This window comes from Fukomys damarensis, unplaced genomic scaffold (genome assembly GCF_012274545.1).
Source record: "Fukomys damarensis isolate Sample0158 unplaced genomic scaffold, DMR_v1.0_HiC HiC_scaffold_19, whole genome shotgun sequence".
NCBI classification, from domain to species: domain Eukaryota; kingdom Metazoa; phylum Chordata; class Mammalia; order Rodentia; family Bathyergidae; genus Fukomys; species Fukomys damarensis.
This window is the reverse complement of record NW_022900931.1, coordinates 15,211,558-15,226,668: the sequence shown is the minus strand read 5'-3', so window position 1 is coordinate 15,226,668 and position 15,111 is coordinate 15,211,558. Positions and strand designations below refer to the sequence as shown.

The 15,111-nt window shown below is 35.1% G+C and overlaps 1 protein-coding gene across 1 annotated transcript in view; it reads left to right on the top strand.

Moving 5' to 3' along the window:
- Nucleotides 1-15,111, top strand: part of Rergl (RERG like) — a 177,943-nt gene that overhangs the window by 118,586 nt on the left and 44,246 nt on the right. The window lies entirely within an intron of this gene.

Here is a 15,111-nt window from a genome sequence, read left to right as displayed (position 1 = left end):
ACCTTCAACCTTTACTACTTATCATCAATGATAAACATTGATTTACCTCTAATTAAAAGCTATGTACTGTAAGGTTTCTAGTTCTCGTAATAACAGTTTCTTACACAAAAGAAAAGGAACCTAACATTTGAAATAAGGACCGACATATTAGCAATTGCTTTGGCTTCATGCTCCTTGAAGGCATTTCCTTTAGCACTCTTGTAAATTGTCTTTCCATTATCTAGTTTTAGGTGTCTGCTCTTTAAACTTAATATTTTCTAAAGGGAGGGGAATGTACCATAATGATTTTTGTAAATCAAAAAGTCATTGTGGGATCTGACATGTAGTAGATTTTTCCATGCACATTTGTTGAAGAGAAGAAGTTGAAGAAATCATGAATCAATTGGAAGGAAACCTTACTCATAAGGTCACTATAAGGGTAGGGGTGGTCTCCTTGAAAAAGCATTTCATGTGCAGAATTCATTTTTTAACAGCACATGTTCATTAGTAGCTAATAAAATACTCAAAACTTGATGTCTCTTTTTTTAGAGCTACAGAATAGGGAAAAGTATACCTTTGAGAAATTGTCAGAAAAGTTCAGTCTTTACTCTTGCAATACTCTCAGAAAACAGCACATATTTCTTAGCATAATGAAAATATTTTATTTCATGTTTATGAAAATGGGATGAGAAGAAGGAAAATATTTTCCAACAAGATTTCACCTACATGAATACCTTTTTGTAAGTTAATTCAAAAGAGTTTAGTCTTTGGAAGCATTCCCAGTCATAAGAAGTTCTGTGGGTAACGTCTGTCTTGAATAATATAATGTTTTGGACCTTCTTTGAGAATACCAACTCAGTATCTATACTGTGATTCTCCTTTCTTTTTGAAATCTAAGGAACAGCTTTCATAGAACTTTACAGGTTCCATGTGTTGTTGCAAAGATCAGTATCAAATTAAGGATTGCGTAAAGATGATTTGAATATAGTATATGTGTGTAGGAATCTATTTGAAATTGTCAGACTCTAGAATGATTTAACAAAAGTGAGAATCTTATGCTCTTTGTATCCTGCTGTTCAATGGTTAATTTTGAAAGTACAAAATTATGCTTTGCCATTTATTTTGATAGAATTTCTAAGGCCAGTGTATATAATTAAATAAATCTTGATTTTTCAATATAAAAAAAACACTTGAAATAATATGATAGCAAAAGCAAGTTGCTGCAATATAGTCACTTTATCCCTAAGAATACCACGTCTCTGACTTTCAATTAATGATGCCCTTCAAAAAGCTCATGCTTTGATAATTAGTTTGGACCTGTGTCAAATTCATTTAAGTGGAAAGTGAGCTTTCAAAGATAAAAACATGCATCAGTTGTGAGGTCTGCTTTCACCTTTTAAAATCTTTGTTTTCTGTTCTGAAAAACTTACAGATGCTCAGAAAAGTTGAAGGAACAGTAACCTGAATTTCCTATATACTCAATGTAAACATTCATCAGTTATTAAAGTCCTATTCACTAGCTCCCTCTTCTTCTCTTCCTCTTTGCAAATGAATCTTGCAGACATTGAAACATTTTGTTCCTAACTACTTCAACATATATTTTTCTAGTCAAGGATACTTTCCTACCTAACCACAATATGACACTTAAGAAAATAAGTATAAAATATAAAATTTCTGTTTTCAGATGACACAATTATCTATGTGGAAAATCTCAAGGTATCAAAAATAACAACAGAATTTCTGCAATGAAGAAATGACTATACCAAGGTTTCAGAATGCAGGTTATAGACAAAGTCAATTGTTTTCATATGTAGCAGCAGTGAACAATAGAATATGAAATTTAAGGGCCAGGGATTTAGCTCAGTGGTTCTGCTGCTTGCCTCGCAAGTACAAGGACCTGAGTTCGATCCCCAGTATCAACAAACAAACAAACAAACAGAAATTTAAAATCACAGTACCACTTACGTTAGCGGTCTGAAGTAAAATACTTAAATGTAATTCTAGCCGAATATATACATTAGTTATATGGGGAAAAACTATAAAATTGAGATTAAAAAATCCAAGAAGATCTAAACATGGAGAGAGTCTCTATTCATGGATAGGATAACATGAATGCTATGTTCTTGAATTCCTAACTTGTGCCACTTATTCTCATTTATTCTACAGATTCCATAAAACTATAAAGGTTTTTAACATGTTATCATAAGGATACTAACAAACTGATACTGAAGCTTTTATGGAAAGGTGAAAGATCTAGAGTAGTCAATAGAGGAAAAAAGTAGGAAAACTGTTCCTCTTACAAATCTTTAGTAGTCATTAGGATGTGGCATTGATTGAAGAATATAGAAATGGAATAGACTGAAACCCTGGAAACATATCAACAAATATGGCCAATTATCATTGGTAGAAGAGAAAATGTAAGTCAATGGAGGCAGAATTTTCTTTTCCATAAATGATGTTAGAACATAGGCACAAAGTGAAATGAGGGGCACTTTATAACTTTCCCAAAATTTAATTTATAAAGGAAAATAGATTTAAATATACAATATAAACACAAAACATAAAAGTTTATGTAAAATATAAACTTCTAGAAGATATAAAGAAAAAAATCTAGGTTAGCAGGGGTTTGGTGGTGACGTTTTACATACAACACTAGAAGCATTTTCCACAGAAGAAAAATTTGTGAGATTGGCCTTTATCAAAAATAAAACTGGTGATCTATGAAAGACAGTCAGAAGAGAACAAAATGACAGACTACAGAATGGAAAAATTGCAAAATATGCACCTGATAAATAATTCATGTCCAAAATACAAAGGAACTCAAATATAATAAAGTAACCAATTACAAAGTATTTGAATAGACATCCATAAAAAACAAATAGGAGGGACGGGGATTTCACTCAGTCATTCCACCACCAGCCTGGCAAGCGCAAGATCCTGAGTTCGATCCTTGGTACAAAAAACAAAAAGAATAGGAATGGTATATGTATTAGCCTTTCATGGCTGGGAAAATATACCCTACATAAGCAATTTAAAGGGGAAAATGTTTATTTTTGCTCACGGTTTCAGAAGTTTTAGTTCATGGTTGATTCACCCTGAGACAGAAACATCATGGTGGAAGAGGCTAGGGGGTAAAAGCTGCTCAATTTATGGTATCCAGGAAGCAGAGAGCCAAAGAGGACGGGGACTGGAGCCAGATATAGTTCCCAAAGTCATGCCCCAGTGACCCCACAGAAACACAGAATCGTGCTTTACTAATCTGCTGGACATCTCTCGAGCCAATTAATTTGACAGTTAAAAATGAGCATCACAGTACTATAGAAGGGTAGGAAAGAATACTCATGTCATGTCAGTAGGGAACTTCAAGACAAAACAACTGTCTCGTATCATGATACTATAGAGCAATTAGAATACAAAAAATCCCAATCCAAAGCAACACATAAAGTATCAAAGGCCGGAAAACATGCAGAACTAGAGGAATCCTCACTCATTATTAGTGGTAATGCAAAATTTTATGGCCACTTCGGAAGAAAATTTGACAGGTTCATGCAAAGCTGAAAATAGTTTTACTAAATGATCCATTCATCATTTTCCTAGTTATTTACCTGAGTTTAAACATGTCCACACTTGTATAATATTCTGCATCCTGTCATTATTCCTAATTTCCTCATAATGAGAAATAAACATTTCTAAGTCATTATATTAGAAGAATAAAAGAGACAGCTTGTTAAGCAATTTGATATCTAGCAAAGTTGAAAATTACATTTTTAATAAAAAAATTCTAGCCATAGTTCAAAAAAATCACTGCCTACTTTTTATTGTTATATTCTTGTTAATATATGTTTTATGCCTGGTATAGAATTCCAAAATTTCTACTGGTTTTAACATTCATATTTTAGTTTTTCTTTGCATCAGAACAAAAGCATTAGCTACTATAAAGAAAAATATGCTTCAAGAATGGCCTACTATCTAATCAGACATCTAGCAATATCATGTTCTTCAAAATGTTTGACACTAGAAATTGCCCATTTTAACTTGCTACAGAAAAGCAAATTCATCTAACTTTTTTTTTGTGAGCTTTCTTCTCAAAAGGCAAACAGGTCTGAAGAGCAAAAAAATTTGATACTGCTTGCGAATTCTAGCAAGAGACAAAAGTCCCAGTGGCATTTCTATCATTCACAACTTCCCTCTTTTCTACATTTTTTTATGTGGGTTCTGACAATATAATGGTATTTCTAAGCCTTTTATTTCTGATCCTGAACAAGAATTCTGATGGAGCTGTCAGAATTGTAAGGGAAAGTGCAAAGAAATTATGCACCACAGAACCAGCAAATGAGAAGCAAATGAACAGTTTGCAAGTCTAGTTTTCAAGAGACCAAAAACACTTTGTTATTCTTAAGAAAGTTTACTATAGAATTTAGAAAGAGAAGACCTAACTCAATATATTTCTAACTGTTGTACCATAAAGACTGCATTGATTCTTATTTTTTTATGCAGCGATAACCGGTTTTTTACTTCATCTTCAGGAACTGTGGGCCCTTGTGAAACATCTCTATTTTGTCAATATTAACTATGTTGTGAGAATACATTACTCGAGGTTTTGTAAAAATAAATGTTAAATTTATTCTGATAGTATCATGACTTTTATGAGTTTAGGAAAATAGATTTATGGAAAAGATTAATCCAAAGTTTTGATTTGGAACTTAATGATTTCTCATATCCAAAAGGCTTTGACAACAATCTGTGGAGCTATTTTGTTTTGCTTTTTTGATTTTTGAGACTGGGTCTCACTCTGTAGTTGAGACTGCCCTGGAACTATGTAGCCCAGGCTGATCTTGAACTCACAGCAATCCTCCTGCCTCAGCCTGTCAAGTGCTGGCATTACAGGCATGCACCACACACCCGGCTTGTGGAGCTATTTTGAATAGTAGAAGAACACTTATAAATGGGACCTAGGAGAAGGAAGTTAAATTATTTCTTCCTGATCATGTATTTGGGGAGGATATTGAACCCCACCTGCTTCTTCATTCTCCTTTAGTCTCCTAACCCCACCAGGTAATCATCTATGCTCTACCACACACTCCAGGCCAGTAAGTGTGGTTCTGCCACACCAAAACAAAATAACTGAGTATGAATTGAAACCTTCCAAACTGTGAACCGAAATAGGCTTTTCCTCCCTAAGACTTGTTTATTTCAGGTGTATTGTCTCGGAGATAGAAAGCTAGCAGAGGAAACTGCCTCAGCGAATAGTTTTGTGCTATGACTATACTTGACAGTGTGGGTCAGGTGCCTTTGGAATTGGTTTGCAGGAAGATTTTAGAAAAGTTTGGAAAAGGCCTGAATATTGTAAGCAGAGAATAAAGAGGTGATTCTTCTGCAGGCTCAGAGGACCAGACTGCACTCGTGAGACACAAGCAAAGACTGTGCTTGTGAGACACCAGATCAAAGTGAAGGCTATTGGGGAAGGCCCTAGAGGACCCTCCTAGGCTGGCACCTGCTTATTCTGTCACTTCTTTGGGCCTGAGGAGAGGAGGAGGCATTGGTTTCCTCAGAAAAGGAAATCTGGGAATGTGCTTAATTCTAATAGAAAGCAATCTGACTTTGATATTTCCTGGTTCAGAAGACAGGTCCCAGCGGAAGGAGGTCAGGACACTGGGATTAGGCCCCTGAAGGGACTTCTCACTTTCTTCTTTCCTGACCATCATGCGATGAGCAGAATTTCTTCCCCACCCATTTGCTCCTCATCCTGATCTACTGCCTCACACTGAGCCTGAAGGCAATGGGCCAACCAACCATAGACTAAAACCTCTGAAGCATGAGTCAAAAATAAGATTTTCCTCCTTAGACATTGCTTATCTCATAGATTTTTGTCCCAGCAATAGGAAACTAGCAACCATGAATATCTAAATGTGGTAATTTATCTCGTAATGTTTCTATTACATGTCTAACCTTAAGGAGAGTATCAAAAAGTACCAGCTTGGATATTTTTGTCATCTTACAATAAAATTTCATTAAAATTTTACAGTGGCAGTCTTATAATTGTTTGAATATTACGTATTGTGTTTTAAATTGCAATTGTATTCAGGTATAACATAGACATTTAACATTATTTTCACATACTGTAAACAAACTTGTGATAGTATGTATCTAAGCTAAGAAGACTCAAACCATGTACCTTGGTATTCCACCTGCATTTCACCCAAAAGGTTGCAATTAGGCACAGATTTATTCTTTTTTGTGGGGAGGCAATACTTTATTTTCATTTCAAAGTTATGGAATGAATCCCACAGAAATTTTTCTTTGAATTGTGAAAACTCCTTTATCTGATTTCTAAATAATATTTATCTATTATTCAGATAATGTGCAAAAATACACATTTGGAGAAATTGCATACAATAAACATAAATTATATAGTTATGTCTGCAAATTTGAATATTGTTAGTCAAGTAAAGCAAAGCAACTAACTTCAGAATCAGTTTTCACCTTCATGTTTTTAAAGGCACTGAATTTGTATCTAATCCTATTTAAGGTATTAGTTTATACTCTTTTTCTCTTTTCTGTCTTACTTCTCTTGAAATGTTATAATTATTAGGACAGAAAAAATAGAGCAGAGTATCTTCAAATAGCTTAAGGTCATAAAGCTGGGAAAATTTTAGAAAACATGTTCTTAGGCTAGCAATTATTAAAATATTAATTTGTTTAATATATTGAATTTTATAACATTTTAACGCAAATAGTGACGTTATATATACATCATTGAGAATGTGTTATACTTCAAGCTCTACAGTAAGTTTACCTTATTTAACTCTCAAACAACACTACTTATCATCAGGCCCTGCTATTATCCCTTTCATATGAGGGCAATGCTGAATTTTAGGAAACAGATCATACAACTACTGTAACAAGTAGCTGTCTCTTCTTTGTTCAGTTGTGCTGCAGCAGTGGGATAGGTTTCCAAAGAAAATGCCTAAGGGTGGCTTTTGTGAGAGATAAGTTTTACTGAGTTGCTAATAGGGAAGTGCAACATTAATTGTAACTTTCTAGGGAGCATGCACAAGTCAAACTTCCATAAGGAGGGCCAGGGATTTAGTTCAGTGGTTTGGTGGCCTGCCTTGCAAGTGCAAGGACCTGAGTTCAATCCCCAGTAGCAAAAAAAACAACCAAACAAATGAACAAAAAACTTCCATAAGGAACCTGAATAGGTTAACTGCACCACCTGTCAAAAATCCATGAGAGACGTGTACCTGACAGCAGTGTCACTCCACAGGTTTTGTGGCAACTGGTAAGATGAATCACTCAGTTTCACAGATTAGGACAGGGAGGGAGTTATCTTACTTCCATTGTGTGTTCAGCATTCCAAGTCTCAGCATATGGGCAGGAGGGCAGATCTTAGAGATAACATGAGTTTGCCTAGGTCCCAGGGTCCTTTAGAAAACACTTCTCTGAACATTTATGTCCCTGTCTACTTACAATGCTCCCTTGACTTGACAAGAGTTTTGGGAGCGGAAAAAGGATGTTTCAGGGACTTGATAGAAAATGTAGTTTTCCTCAGAGACCATGCCACAGTGGCCCAACCACCTTGTCTTCTTCCCCCTATCTCTCTCTCTCTCTCTCTCTCTCTCTCTGTCTCTCTCTCTCTCTCTCCCAGTGCAGTACCACTTCTGATTATACTCAAAGCCTGGGAACAAAAGTGCACCTAAGGACACTTAAGCACACAACTCCATTCTCAAGGACATGTGCATAACAGGTTACAGTTATATAAGAATGACAACATATTTCACCATGCATGTGCGACATGGCTAAAGTCATGCAGCAGTGTTTTGTCTCACCATGTCCCAGTAAGCTGATAAGGCACTATAATTGCTGTGAGCTAAAGGACACTGTAGCTATTTTGCTAAAGAAATAAAGACATGCAGCTCTTGATCTCTGGGGCTCTGGCTCCAATTCTCCTGCTCTGATGCTGCCCTGTTGCTGATAAATGGTTCCATGTGTTGTTAAGGGAAAAGAAAAAAGAATATGAGAAGACGAAAAAATGGAAATGAAGTGTTTGTAAATGGGGAGGGGAGGAGGGGTTAAAGGGAAGGCAGGGACAAGGGGAAAAAATGAGAACTAAGACCTGTCATGTACAGGTACAAGAACCCAGTAATGACTGTAACTGTACTGTATACCTGGAATGTACCAATAAACTCAATAAAAAGAAAACAACAACAACAACAACAAAACCCCACAAAATATATAAAGTAAGCAAATGTAGAGGGTTTGCTAAACAAATTATGGCTATAATACATAGTGGATATAATTTGTCAATAAAAGTGTTAATTTTTAATAAAAAAGAAAATTAATTAATTTACTTGCAGCATTAAAGGACTATATAGACAAAACAAATCCCTCCCCAGGTGTCCTTTGGGAGGCTCAGCCTTCACATTCACACTTTTTCTTTCCTTCCTTCTTTCTTTCTTTCTCAATTGATCAATCAATATATTAACATTTTGATCTACGTATATAATCTTCTGCTTGTGTGATCTGCACTATTGGTAATAGAGATTTTAAATACAGCAATTATAATACATTTGTATATTTCTCCTTTTAGTTTTACCAATTTTTGCTCCATAAACACTTTTATGGTCTTTTGGTAGGTGAATTACACATTTAGGATTACCATGTCTTCTTTTAGAGTTGATCTTTTTAACTTTATGTAACATTCCTGTATTTTCTTTTCCATGACTTGTTTGGTATATAATGTACTTATACAAATATATTGTTTAGCATATAATTTCAATTGTAATTTATGGACTCTATGCATACATGCATTAAGTAAGTAAAATTTGTTTCTGGACTGGCTTTGTTCTGAGAAGTTTTAAGGGAACACTACAACTATCTTGTTGTAATTTCTTATAATCTTATACTTATCTTCCCAATGGATGGCATTTCATGATCTCATCCACAGAGTGCTCTGGGAGTAAGATATTTAAGATCAGCCTTTTTTATGCAGAACTTTTTTTTTTGTAATATCAAAGTATGTCTAAAAGCCACGGAGGTAATTGGTTGAGATAAATTGGAGGCAAAATTCACTGGAAGTAGAGGCAAAACATGTCATTTGCATGAATGTTGCATGAAAAATGAACAGTACCAGAAATGGGCATGAAAAGGAAAATTGTGGTTCTGGGTTGTTGTTTTTAGCCAAGAGGGAACCATACCCAAGTGCAGAGATGCCTGTAAGCAGCCTGAGAGAATATGTTTGGCTGGTTACAGAGCAGGAAGCTGGAGAGTGAAGTCATGTGGAGGTGTTTTAATCTGTGAAATAGAAGTGTGTCCCTGTCTCCTGGGTGTCATAGGTTGAGTATATTTTAAGTTGTAAAATAGTATATTTTCTGAGAGCAACTTAAATTTGGAAATCTGGTGGAAGAAGAGTCTCTCCAGATCTCAGAAACAGGGAACATCTTAAAAATCTGCCTGGATCCCATGACAAAGTCAGCTTCACCACAGATAGCAGGAAGTGTTTGGTTACAATCCTAATGGCTGCCGCAAACTCATGGATTTTGACCTTTTCCTGTCTGATCAGTGAGTAGCTGAAATATGTAAGAATGATGGATTCAGATATTTGGGAAACTGTGATTATGAGAAACTAAGATCTGAAGTTTCATGGACCTTGGGTACATTCTCATGATGCTGAATCTTGGCAAATTCCTGAACTTGGAAAACCAAGGCTCTGTGAGATAAAACAATGTACCAAAGGTCACATTGGCCCCTTTGCAAACATAGAAAATGGGTAGTTAGAACCCAGATCCTTCCAACCTTAAGTCCTTCCTGCCCTAACTTTTCAGATCCCAGACTGAACTAACCTGATGGGCAATTTATGTAATTTAGACAGAAAACCGAACCAGAGAGAGCTGCAGGTAGGGCTAACTGTATAAACAATGTCTCTAACATTTCTATTGGTGATTTTATATAAATGCAGCTCACAGAAGCTGGCAATGTTCCAGTACTGAAGTAGCAAAAAGCACAGTTGAACCATTTGCAGGTCGTGAAAAAAAATTGTTTTAAGTTAGGTAATATCATTAAAATAACATACTTTGCCCTGAAGCTGTGTTAAATGACAGGGCCTGATGATAGTTCATGAATCATCTGAGAACACATTCTAGGTCAGGTGCTTAATCCTGCACCTGCGACATTTCATTCTGACTGTTTATAAAAACAAGAAAATGCCAAACAAACCATTTAAAATGTTTCAGTGTCTCGAAAAATAAACTTAACATTCTATTCAGGGGGGCTACAAAATAGAACAGTATTTTTTGAAATATCTTAGAGTGGTTTGAGGATCCCTGGTAGCTTAAAGCCCTGGCATGGCTCTGATTTACAATTTAATAATTTCATTTTCTAGAGATAAAATGGAGCTCTCTTCTAAAGTCTGAAATCCTCCCATTCTCTCTGAATACCACTGATAATTTAAATTCACACTTCTGTATTATTCATATGGCTCAATTTAATAAGAACAGTGTTTCTTGCATTCAGTGTTTATGAAAGATGTGTCTTGAGGATAAACTGAGCTTTACAGTAAACAGATGCTAGGTATAACTTCCTGGCATGTGACCCTTATGACTCAGAGCCTGAAATATATCACGTTTTTGGTAACCTCAGTACAAATAAAATGTCAATTTTTTTCTTGAAATAAATATAAGAAACATTTTAGGATGATTCAAACTTTAAAAGCAAATGTGTAAAGTAGCTACTGCTTACTTTATAAAACGTTTCTCCATAGTTGGAGTCATAGCTTGGAAGTTCAAGTATGTTGATGACAATTTCTTTGCTTGAGTCTCTGACCAGTTTATCACAGGGAATGATATTTCAGAAAATATTATTAACTGAAGATCCACTAAAAATGATCAAAGCCCTTAGAGACACAAAGCATTATTCAGTGGAAAGATATTGAACATTGAGAATGCAACCTAAGTATGAGCTATTGTTATGTATACTAACTTTCCTATGTGAAGAAGAGAAAACATAATTAGACATATTACAGGTCTGTTTCACAAAATAAGAAGCATCACTATGACATTATCTTTCAGAACATTTAAATGGTAATGAACTTTATTTATGTAGGTTTTATATCAACCTATCAGATAAATTATATCAAAAATAATGAATATTGTATTAAAAGTACATTTGTTTATCATTTCCTTACTGTTTGCTCTGTTTTGTTATTAAATATCCTAATGAGGTATTTTTGATGAAACATGATTCTGAAATTATGATGGATAAATTAGTTTTGATTTGGAATGTACAATGTGCAAATAAATGAAAACTAGTTATTAAACATGAAGTATCAAATTATTTTCAAGTACTTACTTTGAAAACACTTTTTACATATTCTTTAAGCACCTCAACTCAGAAATATGTGCTTGTGTAAGATTATATACTGAAAAAGGTGGCACTGGTTAAGGCGTGATTAGTGAAACTTTTCCAAAACCTGTGAATGTTGGCCAGAAAATCGACAGTGAGCAACCTGTCTTCAAATTTGAATTTTTAATTGTAATTGAAGAAAATCAGTCAACTCAAATATTTCCAACTTACATGGGGATAGTAATTAATAACTGAGAATTGAACGTCTTTTATTTAGAGTAAACAAGATAATCTAATAAGGGCCTGATTCATAACTGATATTCAGAAAATAATCTTCATCTTCTGCCATGACTTTTATTTAAATCTTCTTTCCAGTTTGAAAACAGTGTTGTCATGTCAGCAAAAAAATAACCATCTAAGAATTCTTGAATGGTTGTGGAAAAAGTCAGAATCTGGAATAGAGGGGTGATCCAAGTGGCAGTGAATTTTCCATTGTTTTCCTTTTGTACCTTTGAGGTAAGGCAGGCCTGAGTCATGACATGACCTAGTGAAAGGAGGGACTGTTGTTCAAATAACACTACACACATTAAAAATACAACAGGACTCCTTTTTAGTTTAGTTTTTTTTTTTTTTTTTTAAACAGGGTCTCACTATGTAGTTGAGATTGATCTGGAACTCACTGTGTAGCCCAGGCTGGCCTCGAACTTGCAGTGATCCTTTTGCCTCAGCCTCCAAAGTGCTGGGATTACCGGCATGTGCCACCACTTCCGGTTTAGGACTCCCTTTTAGATACGGAGTTTCCACCAAGACCGAAAAATAATGAGCCAAAATGATTCGAATATTAAGGTCATTAAAAAGATACAAATTATGATCTTGAGGTATGATTAAATTAAACTAGAAATGAGTAACAATTAGGCATCTTAAAACTCTCAACTTCTTGAAATTATAGTACAAACTTACTCCTTTAAGGAAGTCAGAAGGGGAATTGGAAAATATTTTAATTTTAAATTAAAAGAAGTCAAATACAGTTTAAAAATTTGTGGTGTGCTTAGTAGTTAGTAGTAATGTGACTACTAAACCACCACACTTGAGTGAGTGTTTTAGCACTGCCCTAATCCCAGTAGTCTGGATGGGATAAAAGAGGCAGAGAGACACAAAGCTCTCTTGTCTTTGCTACCATGTAGGCACAATGTTGTTTCTCCTCTGACATCCACCCTGCTTTGGAGCCAGCCGATTATAGACTGAAGCCGCTTCCTCTCCAATTTAGGGCAACTGGTGTTTCATCTCATCCACAAGGGAAGAGTAACGAACACAGTGAGTGTGGGAAGTTCCTGAAACATCCCTAACTGTCTTTAAGGCAGAGTAGCTTGTCTTCTTTTCATCACCTGGAATTCTGGATATTCACTGCTAGATTTGTGTCCCCTGTTACAGTCAGGGTTCTTCAGAGACATGGAACCAATGGGATTAGATAGATAGATAGATAGATAGATAGATAGATAGATAGATAGATAGATTTTAGAGATGTGCTTCACAGAGTGATGAAGGCAGAGAAATTCCCCAATCTTATCTACTGTTCTCAGCTTATTAATTCATTTAAATACATCCTGAAAGACACACTCTGATTAATGCTTAACCAATTAGCTGGATACTTTGTATCCCAGTCAGGTTGACGAAATCAACCATCACATCCCTCAATGGCAATCCTGTGAGATGAGTTTTACAGATGTCTGACAAGAGCTTTTAAATATTAAAAGCATGAGTATTTTGAATATAAAATTTTAATATAGACCTTTCTAAAATGTACACTATCTACCTTGAAGTTCTCAACCTACTCAACATTAAATAATGTAATTTAACATCTGCCTCAAACATTCAAGCCCAGACAGACTCTTAAATACATGTGCATAACCACATACATTTTCTGGATCATTCAGACATAACATTATAAGCATTTTTATATTCATCGCCTTAGGCATAGAGAGATAAAGGAGCACAGAGAGGCTTAGTAGCTTATGTATTGAAAAATATCCTGCTGTAGGTTTATTTCTAGTAATATACTGTATGCTTCAAAAAAAGGCAGAGTGCCTCATTTGCGCTACTTTCTGTCTTCTTCTAGAACCAAATATCAAATATCACAGGTGTGTCTTACTATTGATTTGATCTTATTGTGGAACACAGACTGTCTTCGAGGCTGTTTGCCTTGCTTCTGTATGTACATGTTTCTAACTTTTGGTGATTTATTTCTGAATCATCTTTCTCCTATTTCTGAAAAGCTTCAATTGTTGCTTGGCGGCCCAGGCTTTAACTACCACTTTGGTCACTGGATTGTATTCAGGTTGCCACTGCTATTGCCTGATCTTTCTCATTTCTCTTTGATTTTTTTCTTTCCCTCATCTGATTTTTTACCAGTACAGCTTCACCTTTCCGTTAGATAGCTGAGAGTATTTTAAAGTTCCAATTGGGAAATGTTGAAGATTTCAATAATACTGACTTCCAAAGGTTCACCCAGGAAGACTTCGTGGGTGCTAAGTAAGGTGAATTTCTCTTTTTCTATAGTAATTCTATGCACACATTTCAATTGTGTTGCTATCATTCTTTCAGATTTTATTAAATCACTTACCTGTCTTCCTTATTTGGCTAGAATGTTTTGTAAGCCTCATTTTCACACTGTATCTATGTGTCCCCAGTACCTGCCAACAATGCCTGGAAGATAATGGCATCTTAAGAACGCTTGTTGAATTGTGAATTGAAATAACAATGACATATCTATATCACTTTATATATTGATTAAAAGACTCAGCACTTCTTTGTCTTCAGGGTAAGCAATGTGTCCCTCTGCCTGTTTAGATAGCTATCCCATTTCCCTCTGTAGTATGCACTGAGGATGAGTATCTTGCTTTATTCACAAGTATTTCTATCTGATAATTTGAAATCCTGACATTCCTACTTTCCAGTGTCCCCTTGTTCTATCTTTTGCTTGGCTGAAATTAATAAATCAAATTGTTGTCAGTCATTTTATATACTGATAACAAAAGCAAGAACTTTGTCATCTGACAGTGTTGTGCTTTGCAAATCTAATCTATCCTTTAAAGTAACTTAAAACTCTGTGCTTCGTATTTGCGCCACAGAGTAGTGTGGGGTCTCTACAGAAGTCTCCTGAGAATGTGTTGATTTCTTGTTTGTTGTACACTACATTGCTTGTAAAGCATTACAGAACGCAAGTTCGTATAGTGCCAGCATATCCACAGAGTAGCAGATCTCCCCATGTGTCAGTAGTAAAATATTTATGATATTATGTATGAAACTATTTTGAGTTTAGAGCTAATGTAGCTTTGAAAAGTATAGGGCTGAAATTTTAGAGCTTTATGAACAAATTAATACTAAAATAGTCAACATTTTGACGACAGATTTTTCACATGTGATATATCTTAGAACCTGAAGAACCTACTTTACATTCACTTAGCATTTACTTTGTATCTTGGCTTTGTTTTAAATATTGCTAGATGTAGAAGGTGGCTTATAAATATCTTCAATAGAAATTCTTTATATAATACCATTTGGGTTCATTTTATGTTTTACAAAATGAAAACGTATGTCCTTAAGTACATAGATAAGTAATCAATAAAGAAATCTTCCCGTGTACATACATAACGTAGCACAGTTTCACAGACTAATACATGGGAGTATAATTGTACACAGTGAACAAGCATATATACATTGATTGGAATAATAATTATCCTGCATATTGCAAGACATATTTCACAAAGGAGAATGGACAAAATTTTTCTTTAT